This window comes from Anser anser (genome assembly GCF_964211835.1).
Source record: "Anser anser genome assembly, chromosome: 19".
In the NCBI taxonomy this organism is placed as follows: domain Eukaryota; kingdom Metazoa; phylum Chordata; class Aves; order Anseriformes; family Anatidae; genus Anser; species Anser anser.
In genome coordinates this window covers 7,203,974-7,217,249 of record NC_139740.1, presented here as the reverse complement: position 1 = coordinate 7,217,249, position 13,276 = coordinate 7,203,974, and the positions used below count along the sequence as shown (strand labels likewise).

The 13,276-nt window shown below is 56.2% G+C and overlaps 1 long non-coding RNA gene across 3 annotated transcripts; it reads left to right on the top strand.

Annotated features, from left to right (window-relative positions):
- The first annotated feature begins 475 nt into the window (after positions 1-475).
- LOC310883849 lies at positions 476-11,131 on the top strand. Of its 3 annotated transcripts, none has more exons than XR_014573892.1 (5): positions 476-1,572; positions 2,015-2,044; positions 2,451-2,549; positions 6,167-10,059; positions 10,189-11,131. It is a non-coding gene; the product is annotated as an uncharacterized lncRNA (long non-coding RNA). The 3 variants fall into 3 exon arrangements; XR_014573893.1 differs by lacking the exon at positions 10,189-11,131 and having other exon boundaries at positions 479-1,572; positions 6,167-7,333; positions 7,538-10,047; XR_014573894.1 differs by lacking the exons at positions 2,015-2,044; positions 10,189-11,131 and having other exon boundaries at positions 487-1,572; positions 6,167-10,047.
- Positions 11,132-13,276: the final 2,145 nt, after the last annotated feature.

Below are 13,276 nucleotides of genomic sequence, written 5' to 3'. Positions count from 1 at the left end.
CCATGCATCATTTTTACAAAGCTCGCCTCCTCCTGCAACCGGAGGGATGCTTTAAGAGGCAGCTCCTTTCAGTTTGAGGGAGAGCCAAGTACCTGGCAGGCATCCGCAGCCACAGCTCCAGCCGCCAGCAGCAGGAAATCACCAGAGATGGGTGTGAGGGGGTGGCAGAAGGGAGAAAAATTGGTGTTGTCACCCAGTGAGTTAGGAGAAAGTCCCCTGTGCTCGCAGCAGGCTTGGGTCCCGCATCCAGTAGCCAGAGGCTGCCCGTGCAGGGAATGCACTGGTTGTACTGGTTTGCTCGCTGGGCAGAACTGCTGGGGGACCTGGGGGTCCCAAATTAGGGGGGAGCTGCCATGGAAAGCCCCGGGAACTGCCCAGCACCGAGGATGGGGAGGGAAAAACCTCATTGCCATGGAAACCGATGAGCCAGTTGAGCTGCCATGGAAACGAGTTGGGGACTCAGGGACCATCCTGCTGGGGCTGGACCTGTACGGTGGGGATGGTGCTGGTCCATAGGGACGGATGGGACAGAGGGGTGCTGCAGAGCGGGGCTGAGCCCCCGCTGCATCCGCCAAAATGGGATACTTGGGGCTGGGGGGGGCGCAAAGTGGAGTAAGGCAGACCCCAAACTGGGGGCTGAGCATCCCAAACTGGAGCAGCGTGGGCTGGAGGGGGAAAGGTCTGCTGGATGCTCCAGGGCCACGCGGCTTGCTGATGCTGAGGACTGCAAATTGTGCAGAAAGGTGAGCCTTGAAGTGGCCGAGGGTGGAAACGCAGCTGCCTCCGGGGAGAAATTACACGGAGACAGGGAGGGAAGAGCAGGGCCAGGCAGGGGCCAGCGGGGCCGGCAGGAGGGGCCGGGGGTGCCCTTGGCTTGGCAGCGGTGCCGCGACGTGGATCGCACTGAACAGCTCTTCCTCCCCACCCAGAGCCAATAAAGCACCTCCTGTTTGGGTTCTGTGGTTGTTTGGCTTCCCAAAATAGTCACAAAAGGGCTCGGGGAAAACAAGGGAGGTCAAATCCTCTCCTTTGCAAGGGGAGGTGTCCTCAGCGGGACGCCCTGGGGACATCCCGGGATGCCTCGGTGCGCTCGAGGTGGGCGCACAGGGCTCTGCCCACTGCCATGCCAACTTCTCCAGCTGCGGGTTGTCTGCAGGGAGCTTCCCTGGGGACAGGGAACACTGGGGATGGGACATCCCCATCGGCCTGTCCTCCCACTGCCGCTTCTGCAGGGCTGGGGGTGCTCTGGCTCCAAATCCTGAGCCTGAACGTCTCTGTTATGGGATAAATTAATGGGGCAGGGATAGGAGCACGCAGCTCCTAGGGGGGAAGGAAGGAGGATTCCTCATAGCTACAGCCCTAAAAGCACCTTTCTGCCCTCGCTGCCTGTTCCCAGGGCTCCCAGCATGGGGTGGCTGAGCCCAGCCACGGTGCAGGTGGGTGGGAGCAGCTGGAGCCTATAAAGGGCTGCTGGGGGGACTGGGGCTGTGCTGCTGCAGGTGGGGGCTCTGGGGGAGCCCCAAAGCCTGGCTGCGAGAGGAGGAATGGTGTGGGGTCACCACGGCTGCCTCGGTGAGTTGGCCCTGCAGGGATATGGGTGGTGGTTTGGGGTCCCGCATCCTGGGGTCTGGACCCTTCTGGATCCCAGGCACAGCTCAGGACCAGCCCCAAGCTGAGCTGGGCTTGCAGCTGGGACCCCAGCTTTTTGGGGGCTGTTCCTCCTGTGTCTGCTGGTCCCCAAAACCTGCCCCATGGAGCACCAATGCCATCCACTGCCGGGCTCCGGCACGAGAAAAGGAGCTCCCTTCCCTCCTCCGCGGGGCTGAGCGCAGCTCTCACACTAACAGCAACCTCGGGATGCCCTTTAATTTTTAATGATTCAATAAAATGGTAATTACAAACACTGCAGTTTGAGTTTTTAAGTAGAAAGTATTAACTTCCCAGGGTTTAATTATTCAACAGAAATTAATGAAAGCGGGGCTGGATCCTGCTGGATCCTGCTTTTCCTTCGCAGGGCCAGCATCGCTCTCTTTGCGGGGACCAGGTAGGGACACGGGGGGATCCAGGCTGGGACAGCGATGTGTTGGTGTTCCTTAGGGTGTACTTGGGGAAACTGAGGCACGGTGAAGTTGGGCAGTGTTTTGGGGCTTGTAGGGGCAGCTGGAACGGGGATTTCTCCTGGCTGTAACGTGCTGTCCTTAAAGCCCTCATGCTGCAGGGGCGCTGGTCTATGTGCAGGTCTCAGGGCAGCATGTGGGCTCGCTTTTACTTCTGCTTTCTTGTAAAGTGAGTAGAGAGGAAGAGAAATGAGTGCAAAACCCCGGCCCTGTGTCCGTCCCCTGACCTGCAGCCCGTCGGTCACCTCTCAGTGCAAACCGCCCCATTAAAGGGGGTGGGGGAAATATTTCCAGCAGCACCTTTCATAATGGCTCTTGCTCTGCTCGCTGCAGGACTTCCAGCAGAGGAGGTGCAGGCACCTGGGTGCTGCAGGGGCTGAGCACCCCCCGGGGAGCCAGTGACCGCCCTGATCCAAGCCAAAGCTGTAGGAGGTGAGTGGGGAAACTGAGGCACAGCACCTGGGGGACGGCTGTGCCCTGGTCTGCAGGGGAACCTGCCAACCCCACGGCTTTGCTTTATGGGGCTTTCACCAGCCTTAACTGAAATCCCTGGGGAGGCTTTGGTCTAGTTTTTAATTGGTCTTACGCTTTTAATTGCTTTTAACTTGGTTTGGCTTTGGTGCAGCATGGTGTGGTTCAAAAGCAGCTGTGCGGGGGAATGGGGCTGTTAAGGTCAGGAGTGCTTTCAGGACTATTTAAATGCAGCAGAACAGTCGGTGTATTGCCAAAAAGCGTGGATTTGGGCTGGCTGCTGCTCAACCTGGCATCGTCTCCCTGTCTGAACAGGATCTGAGCTGGGAAGGTCCGGTCCCTGCACCGTGATGTCTATGGGGTGGGAAAGCATTGATGGGGTCAAGGTGGGACAAAGGGGTTGGGGAGATGGTGGGGAACCACTCATTTAGGTCATCCGGGTAAGGGCAGAGACATCTCGCACCTATTCTTTCTGCCCAGCCCCACAAAGCCCCTTTCTCCCATGGACAGCGGCCCTATAAAGCATCCCCTCCTGAGCAGCGCCTGGCGGTGCAGGTGGATGTCCGCATGGAGCCAGCCTGCAGCGACTGGCACCTGTGGGGTCTCGGGGAACCAGGTTTGCTGGAAAAGCAAGTTGTTGCTGTTATTAATAGTTAATAACGTCATTAATAAGCAAACCTGTCGGCTCGATTGCCTGCAACGAGGCAGTAGGAAAATAGCACTGGTCAGGGCTCCCTGCAGGATGGGGAATATTTGCTCCTGGGGCTCGCTGGGCAAGGGGGTGGTGCTGAGCCCTGTAGGGACTGGTGCTCTGCTGATGAGGTGCCTGGGGAGAGAGCAGGGCCTCATCTGCAAGGGAAATGAAATTATCACCGGCTCCGTCTGCCGTCATCCTGCTCCGCAGAGCCCTAGGAGCTGTGTGGGGAGGGTCCCACAGGGTGTGGGTGCCCACGGAGCACCCATGGGACTGCGGTGCTCCTGGTGCAAGCGGGGTTGTTGTGGTCCCCAGAGGGGCTTTGGGCCATCCCCTGCCTGTGGGGTGGGCTTGTACCCCCCAGGCACCCATCACAGCCTTGCCTTGTGCTGTTTGGGCTGCGCTTCGGAGAAATCACGGCAATGGAGCTTGGTGAATCTCTCCTGAAAGAGGAGTGGTGGGGAGAGGGAGGAGATGGTGCTGAATCCTGGTGACACCAGTACTCTGACACGTCACTGCTGCCACCCAGACCCACGTCCCCAGATGTGTCCCCACTTATGGGACAGCAGTTCTGGTCCGCCCGCTTCATACTCCACTGTAACACAAACTTCCTCATTCCCATTTATTACGCAGGGCATCAGCAATTCCCTGGATGGGAAAGGTTCTCCGCGGAGTTCTGTCTGCTGGGCTGGAAATCCCTCTTTTTTTGGCTTAAATTAGGAGCATTGTGAGACAGGGGATGACTTAAGGGATACAGTTAATCAGTTCTGACAGTGCTGGCCTGGGTGAGACCTTACCGGCTGCGTGGGGGCGAGTGCACGGAGCTCTGTCACGAACCATTTGGGGCGTCTTGTTTGGGTCTTACCTTGGATTTCTCTTCAGTAGATCATAAAGACAAAAAGTCATTCCAGAGCACTTTATTCCAAAAAAAAAAAAAAAAAAAAAGCCACAGGTTTGAAGTTGTCAAAACAATTTTCCATTGTTCCAAAATAATCTCTCAGAAGTGACCCAGATTTTACGAGGCGCTCCAGCTTTCAAAGGGCAGGTTGTCTGAGTAGAAGACGGGCCTGCAAAATCTTTTAGGCTTACGAATCCCGTGCCTTACCCCATTCCTGCAGGGTCTGTTGAAGCCTCCCAACACATCTGTGCTGCCGTGGCACAAATCCCTGAGCTGGAGGAAATGGGAACAGTTCGACGGGGGATGCTGCTGTTCCCTTCTTTAATTAGTTGGTGGGGTGCTGGGGGCTGCGTATCCAGCGAGAGCGGTGGTATGGTCCTGTTTGCCTGGTGCTGTGCTCCTGATGGTCTGCTGGTGGTCCTGTGCGACCCCAGCTCAGCTTGCTGCGTTTGTCCCCACTTTCTGAGACCTTCCAGGAGTTGTTAATGATGGTGAATTAATGCTGCTGCGTTCTTGCGGCTGCCCAAGGTGGGGGGAGCTCTGTGAGCAAGTCTAAAAGCTCTGGCACTTGGTAAGGGGGCAGGTGAGCGCTCAGACGTGTACATCCCCATGGGACCTGCACCGGGAGCCAGGCTGTGCCGAGCAGAGGGGAGCAGGGTGAGATGGGTCTCCTCGTGCTTGCAGAGCACTCCACTTCTTTTCTTGCTCATATTCTGGAGCTGAGCCATTCATGATCTGTTAATAGGATATTAAAAAAAAAAAAAGGCTTGATTCATATCTAGCTTATCTTAAATTTCATTTGACCTGATTAAAGTGCTGCTCGTGCTGCCCGCCTGGCACGTGGTTTATTCATTTCCCTGTGTTCTGCTGGGGCACGGCGTTGCCTTCGCTTTCCATGGAGGGACAGCAAGCTGCCCCCCGTGGGATGTTACTGGGGGGCAGCACCCAGCCCCTACCTGCACAGGGCTCAGGCCCCGCTCTCATTTTCTTTAGATCCTGCTCTGAGCCCTGTTTTGGTTCCTAGTGATCCGTGTGTTACATGGCAGGCGGGGAGCGAGGGGAGAGTGGGGCCGGAGGGGGCTGAGCACAGCCGAAGCTGCCCAGCAGCAGCTTCCCTGGGGGGTTTGAGCTTGCCCTGCTTCTGCAACCCGCTGGGCACGTGGAGCCATGCAGGGAGCCTCAGGGGGATGCCAACAGCTCTGTGCTGAGGGGTGAATGCCATGAAATCTTTTTTTTTTTTCTGGGACCCTCTTGACCCTCCTCCTCTGTGGCTCTCGGGGTAAGACCCGGCACGATGCAGCAATGTCAGCGCAGCCGTGAGCCTGCTCAAGGGGAGCCTGGTAGCACTCAGCTTCTGGCCCCACAGAGCCCAGGAGAGAGTGAGAGAGTGACAGGAGAGGCTCTTGGCACAGGGGCTGTTTCCCCAAACCCACAGCTTGTCCAGAGCCTGTGCAGCAGGCAGAGCAGTCCCGGAGCAGCATCCTCCAGCCCCATGCAGGCAGATAGGGAATATTCGCATTTTCCTTGAAGATGCCAGGAAAAGGAGGCTCAGGTGACCCCGCAGTGCATGTGAGGTGTATTTTGTGATGTGCAGAGTACATGTGCAGGTGTCTGGCAGCCTGGAGCCTGCCCCGTGTGAAGCCTGGCTCAGGAAATCTGCTCCACGCCTGCAGCTTTCCGCAGCAGCCAGCGTGCTCCTGGCCGCGCTGCTGCCGCTCGCGGTCCCCGTCTCAACAATTTCACGTGGATGCTGACTTATTTTTTGCCACTGAAGCATGACGTGGGAAAATGCTTGCCGCTTCCTTAGGTGGGTGATTTATGGCAAAACAAAACGGGTCTGTAAGAGGCAGTGGTCCCTTGCCGCCTGTCACGGTGCTGACAAGCGGGGCTCTGTTCTGAGGGGCAGCCTGCGTGAAGCGAGCAGGTAAGGATGCTCCACAAAGCCAGCAGAAGGAATCATTTTCCCTTTGTGTTCTCCTTCCACAGCCTTCTCAAAGCTTTGCAACCTGTCTGTCTGCCTAATGTCGCCCAGGAGGTGCCAGGCACCTGTCCAAGGCTGGGCCAGCTCTCAGCACATCCCACGCGGCTGCCTTGGCGTAGGTAGCAAGCGGCCACTAAAACCAAAGAGAAGGAGCATTTTCTTGGTGCTGTTTTACTCCAGCACTGTGGTGTAACGTGCTGTCATGCCAGCCTGTGCTGCTGTAGAAAGACCCGGAGCTTTTCCTATGAGATGCCCTGGGAGGTGGGAGCGCAGGAAAGGGTCCCGAAAGCCCGATGGGTGCCAAGAATGAATCAGATGGATTCCTGATCCTGTTTCCAAGTGGCTTCTCTGGGGTTTGTGCTGCTTCTGCAGAAACGTTTGCACACACTGAGAGCCCCTACGAGGGGTGTTAGGCATGCCTGGAGCAGAACTGGGTGTTGCAGGTGTCTTTGAGAGTGTGGTGGCTTAAACGACGAGCTCCCTCGTTGCAGAAATGCACGCTGTACTTGACCCTTTAATTAAGCAACACAACTTGACCTGGGAGCATTAAGCCCGTGGGGGGATGGTGGGGAAAAAAGCACAGCTGTAGGAATGGGTTAAATGAGCACAGAGAAGATGTTGGGTGCATCTTGCAGGCTGCATCACCGCCGTGCCCCACTGGGGAGCTGAGCTCTGGTTGTGCTCCCCAGGCAGGAGATGGAGCCTGCAAACAGCGAGGGCTTGTGCTCCTCTGCCAAAAAAATCCCATGGGGATACGACCAGGGGAGGTTGCTCCAGGCTGCCCATGAAGGCAGCCGTTACCTCCCGAAAACAGGGAGGTGAAGGAGGAGAGAAACAAGCCGGATGAAAGTGGGGACTTTGCCAGCGCTGCCTTCTATTTATGATTTCACAAGGTCAACAATAATCCCCACAGCTACAAGCACATAAAAATTGATTCTTTCTTGAAGAGATTGATGGATTCTTGGTCAGGGCATTTTCTCTGATCTTGCTGCCCTCTGGACATTGCTGAAATTTATGAAGATGCTGCGCGTTCCCCTGCAGAGGACTAAATAGCTTCTCGAAAAGAGAGCAAATGCTTTCAGTTCAGACCTCGGGTCCCAGGCTGCTGCTGTAAATAAGAGCAAGGCTTCCTCCCGATGCAGCGAGTGAGCTGCGGGGCTTTTGTATCAAAGGTGAGCAGTTTTTGCTTTTCAGCCTGCTTGGCATGGGCCGGAGGTTGTGCCCCTGCTCCATCTCTCCCCTGGGGCACGAGGTGATGCCTGGGGTCCCCTGATCCCAGCAGGGGACGTCACCTCCTGACTGCTCCACGTTGCAGCCGTGCTGGTGAGCTGCATGGATCCATCAGGCCAAATTCTCCTTTGGTTTGTCCTGCCCAGGTGCTTTCACGGGAGGGAAGCAGGGACGAACGTTTCTGGAACCTCCGGCTGCTCACCAGCACTTCGCAAACAGCATCATCCCGTGGGCCCCCGTGTCAGCTGGAAGCCTCCTTCAATCTGTATTTTAAAAATAACCAGCTTTAAAGCCGCAGTGTCTGAAACAGCTTTTTTTTTCCACAAGTGGCAGGAAGCTACCAAACAAAGCCCACTTATTTTTCACAGCTCCATCCCCGCAGCTATTAAATCCTCGGCGCTATTGACTCCTGGAGAAGTTTGCGGGGCTGGTGGGGCTACGCGCAAGCAGCGCTCGCAAGCCATAATATCCCAGTGAGTAGCGTGTGCCCTTTGTGTCTCCCTCCTGGTTAAAAAGCAGCTTAGGTGTGCTCAAAAGGCATTTCTTTGAGTTCAGCGGCGTATCTTCATCACAGAGAGCGTGTTACGTGAAATGCTGCCGTACAAAGGGCAACGCAGAAGCGGCGGGTTTGGGAGGTGAGGGGAGGGATGGGCTGGTGGAGAAGTGCCAGGAGAATCGATGCAGGGCTTTTTTTAACAGCTATGCATGTGTGTTGAACAAAGCTCTTTAAAAGACTTGCAGAAAGCAGTGGGTTCCCTCTTGTAATGTGCTGGGCTTTATCACAAGACGAGGATGTGTGGAATTGCCGACGGCTGGGCTCAGAGAGCGCTCAGCGTTCATCCTCACGGCGTTTCTCCGAATTGCAGCGCGAGGGCTCGGCTCCTTGAACAGGCGAAGCTGTTGCTGGTGCCACTCACAGCCCGGGGAAGGTCCTGCACACCCATCCCTGCTGCCCAACTGTGCAGGGTTCCCTAAATCTCTGTGTCTGTGCTGCCTCCAGGCACCCCCTGCATTGCTACTGGAGAGATGCGTCCCACCTGCCCGGCAATGGGCTCAGCAGGCTGGTGGCAGGTGGGAAGAGGAGCCCGCCTTCAGTGCAGAAAGGAGGGGAGCAGCATGAGAGGAGTGAGATGAGAAACCAGGGAGCCTGGGCACAGGCGGCTGTGGTCTTTGTGTTTGGAAGTTGGGGTGGAAAACATTTGTGCTGCCTTGATGTAGGTGCTGGAGCGGTGTCGCTCGGCACAGGGCACCACGATGTCCCCAGCAGGCTGTCCAGCAGCAAGGGTCCTTTATTGTCTCTAGGGATCCCACACACAGGTGAAGGGGAGGCAGCTCTCTCTATCCCTTCCTTGACCCGAATTTCAGCCACTTTGAAGCAGCACTGAGCTTTCTCCAGAAGGTCCTCGGAGCAGCACTCGCTCTGCAGCTGGCACGTGTACAGTTCCTCCAAGGACGGTGCCTTCACTCGTTTTCAAGCTCTGCAGGGCTGCAGAGCATGGAGCTGTCCCCATGGGTGCTGTGCTGCCCTGGGCACGGTGCTCAGCCAGCCCTTGGCCTCCTGCCCCGGAGCCCAGCTGGACCAGCGGACGAGCTCCTTCCCAGCTGCCTTCATCCCCTGGTAGCCTCCCTGCTGTGCCTCTGCTCGTACCAAAAAACAAAAACAAATAATCCTGCACAGATTCTTCAGAATAAAGCCACTTCCCAGAGGGAGTTTGATCAATGTCACGCCCAGGCTGGTGATGTCTGCTCCGGATCCCCGTGCGTCCCAGCACCCAAAATCCCACATTCTCATCTGCCGTCTGGGAGAAGCTCTTGCAGTAGTAGGCAGAGGTGGCGAAAGCGGCTCCGCGCTCCCTGCCAGCCTTCAAACTGGCTCTTGGTCGCCGTTTAACCTCCTCCTCCTCCTTCCTACGAGCGGGTAAACAGAAAAGCTATTTTCTCCTTCACCTCCAGCCCTGGCTCCCTGCGCTGCGGCTGCCAGATGGCAGCGAGTGGAGGCTTCTGTGCCCGTCTCTCCTGCCAGCGCATCACGACCACTTGGCTGCGTACGGAGGAGATGCTACTTCCATCCGTCTTGAGTGCTTTGTACCGTCTGCAGCAGGAGCCCACGGCTCGAGATGCTGCCTGAGCAGGCTGTGTCCTTTGTCATCAGAAAATTTAAAAAAAAAAAAAAAAAAAATTGCCAAATCAAAGGCAACAGGGGCGTGTAAATGTGCTGCCCCCGTGCCATGCAGCCAGGGTGCCGCTCTGCAGCAGGGCTCTTTTTACCTTCCCCTTCACTTTTTTATGTCCTTTGGCCAGTGTTGAGAGCAGCCTGGCAGTTCTGAGCACTGGTTTTTCAGCTGGCTTTTCTTTTCAACAGCCAGAGCCCGGCTTGTGCTCTGCAAGCAGCAGAGGGGCTGGTTTCTGCGCCGTGGAGGGGATGAAGGACACATCCGTGCTGACTTCCCAGCTTTAAGGAAAGCCAGGGATGCTATGGGAGATACTTGTGGCTTTACACATGGTGCTGGCTGGGACAACCCAAAAGGGGGTCAAAGCCACGTCCTAAGGTCTGCTCTGTATTGGTTCTGCAATTCCAGGAGCTGCACCAACGCTTCCTCCTTGCAGCCCCCGTCGGGGCCCAGCACAGAGAGGCAGAGCTGGGTTTCAGCACCGCCGATCCCCTGAGGTTTGTTTCCCATTGCTCGATGCAGACGGAGAGGCCAGAGGGGGCCTGGGGGGGACCCGTCATGGGTGGGAAAACAAAACCGTGCTGGTGTCACCAGCAAAAGCTGAATCCACTGTGCTGATTTCCCAGGTGAGATCTCTGCCAACATTTAAGAAGGATAAACGAGATGACCTGGATAATTACGGGCCTGTCAGCTCTGCTTCGATCCCGCGCAGACTGATCGAGTGGCTGACGTGGGAATTGATTAATAAAGAATTAAAAGAGAATAACATCAGTAAATGAAAGTAACGGCGCTAATGTCTATCAACAGGCGTATAGGCAGTCGATTTTGCAAAAGCAGCTCTTTGTTACAAAGCTGGATGGTTTGGAGGGAGCGGGTATTTGTGTACCTGTGTTTTTGGCCATGTCCCACCACCCATGGGCCTCTGCTGGCTCGGTCCAAGCCCAAAGTGGAGAGCAGCACCAGGAAAACCAGGTGCTGTGTGTCCAGGCATCAGCAAACAGCAGGCAGGTGGGTCTCTGCCCCATCCATCCCATCATTGCATGGCCCCCGGCTCCTTCTGGGCTCCTCCCAGCCGGCGAGGGGTGTCAGCATCTGTGCAGGATCCGTCCCCGAGCTGGCTGCGGTGCTCGCCTCTTTTTTCCAGTTGCCATAGGAACAGACGAAGGCCTCTAAAGCATCGCGGTGGGGTGCACGTCTAGGTCATGCTGTGGAGCAGGCAACCATTTTATAGTGATAATAAATTCAGGGAATTGGGAATTTGGCCGAAGTAGCACGCAAAAAAAGGACTTGAAAAGGCAGAATGGAGATAAATGAACAAAAATAATTTTATGACAAATGGCCATACTCTGCACCAGACCTAAATGAAATCCTTCTCCGGAGTTCAGGCAAGAGGGTACGGGAACACAGATTGTAAGGAATGATCTGTCCTCGCAGCATGAGGATAGAAAGGCAAAGGCAGCACCTTAAAGTGTTTAGGGACTATTGGATTTCAAAAACCTTCATTATCTCCAGTCCCCACGATGCCTGAATGCGCATTGCTGCTGGCCAAGGATTTACCATCCCTCCGTTTGCATGACAGGAGCGGGAGAGGCACCAAATCCTCGGAGAGGAGAGCTGGCCGAGCAGAGCTGGCCCTTTGAAGGTCACTGAAAATCTGCTGGCAATGTGTGGACACAGAGGAGCTACTGGGGTGGAGCAGCCACGGGGAGCTCTGCGGATCCACGCCGGCATGGAAACCCCGAAGATCTCCTACAGCAGCACAGGGCTGGGGGGCTGGGCATTTCCCCTGGATTTTGGGGAGCTTCTGGGTGGGCTGGTGTCGGCAGAAGGCTGATTTCAGGAGCACTCGTCCCTGTGCTTGTGTTCTCCTGCAGCGTGGCATGAAGATCTGCTGCTCCAGCTGCTGAGGACACCAAGCCTGCTCAGGATCCCCTCCCCAACGTGGGTGAATTTATTTAATTTACTCCACGACCTATGCACCATGCAACATTTTTACTGCCCCTTTTCCTATGTCTGGTAAAAGAAAAACGAACTCGTGGCCAGAACACTCTTTGCCAAGAGCCCAGAGCCCGTCCCCACGGCGTCTGCCCACCGGTGCCACGCGTGGAGTTCCTCCAAGAGTTTGCCACCAGGAAAACGCGTGGGAGCTGGTGGCGGGTCCCGAGCTGGCATCCCTCGCTGCAGTGTCCTCGTGTGCCCTAATGTTTTTCTGGAGGGTGAAAAGTGGGTGAAACCAGACATATTGGGCAATCTGTGTGTACTCCCAGCCCTGGGAGTGCTAACGAAGGCGGCCAGGCTGTGGATGCGTACGGGCTAGCTGCTGGCACGGCGCAGCGAGCTTAACGAAGCCTGCGCGGACGTCTCCCTCCTGAACCCCTGCTCTGTCCTTCCCCTAATTGCGCCGGGGTTTGAAACGCGACTTAAATCACCGTGTCCAGTTGGCTTCGAGAAGCAGAATTTGTCATGCTGATTTAATCACCTCATTATGTCAAACAAGTTAGGGTTATTTTGAGGCTGGCTAATAGGTGCCAATTTATACCCCTTGGCAGCGCGGGGCTGTGCTCAGCCCTACCACTTGTTTATTGGCGAGACAAAGAAAGCCTGGAGCTGGCTGCTTTCTAGGGTAGACAGAGCTCACCCGGGACCCGGGGCATCTGTTGCTGGTGCTTTGCAACCCCTCTTCTTGCCATGGCTTTTTTTTTTTTTTTTTTTCCAATCGCTCCTTGTTTGGTTTAATGAGGCGGCGGTAGGATCTCGGAAATTACTGAGCTGGGACGTGGCCAGAGCTGGAGACAGGCACAGAAACAAGGCAGCAGGCAGCTACCCTGGGGGCTCGGAGCAGCTCCTCTCCCTGAGGGCATGAAGATGATGGGGAGAGGGGATGAAGGCCAGCGGCATTTGATGAGGAGTAAGAAGAAGCTGGCCTGCAGGAGGCTGGGGTTGTCTCCTTGCTGCTGGTTTGTGCCATGCCCCTTAGGCTGTGCCAGCTTCTAAAGCTCTGGGCTCACAGAAAAGCAGGATTTCACCCCGGCGTCCTCGGTTTTGCCCATTTCCCCCCCCTTAGGCACCTTTCTGCAGCCTGCTGAGGTTTTTGAGCCTGCTGAAGTTTGAGCCTGCTCCTTTTCCATTGCCTCCCTGCTTCCTCCCAGCCGGCTCAGCGTTGGGTATTTTGCTCCACCGACAAACTGGGGAGGGCAAACGAGGCAAGCCCCCGGGTGGGCTGCTTCCCTCCCCAGCCCCGCTGCAGCCCTGGGGAGGTCACAAACAGCCGAGACTTGTCGGGGCGATAAATCTTGAGTTAATCCCTCCCCTGGGGCTTCCCTCTGTGGGAGCTGCAGACCCTCGAGCGTCATCCTGCTCCATCCAAAATGACATTTGCTGGAGGCGGCTCAAGAGCTGGAGGAAGAGCCTGAGGCTGCTGGTGCTGAGGGCTGGCTCCTGGCACAGCATCCACAGCCTGAGCTGATCCTTTTTTTTTTCCTGCCGTGGTCTGAACTGGAAGGAGATGCTCTGATATTTGCTGGCCGTTCTGGGGGCGTGCAGGAATCCAGGGGTGGAAAATTCAAGGTGAGGCAGCGGGCAGCTCTGCTGGCCGTGGGGAACCAGGGCAGGATGTGTCCCTTCCTTGGGTGTCAAACGAAAGCAGGGGGAACCAGACCTGTGGGCCACAGGCTGGTGTTCGCCTCCTGCAGCCAGCCTGGCCGGAGAAAGGCA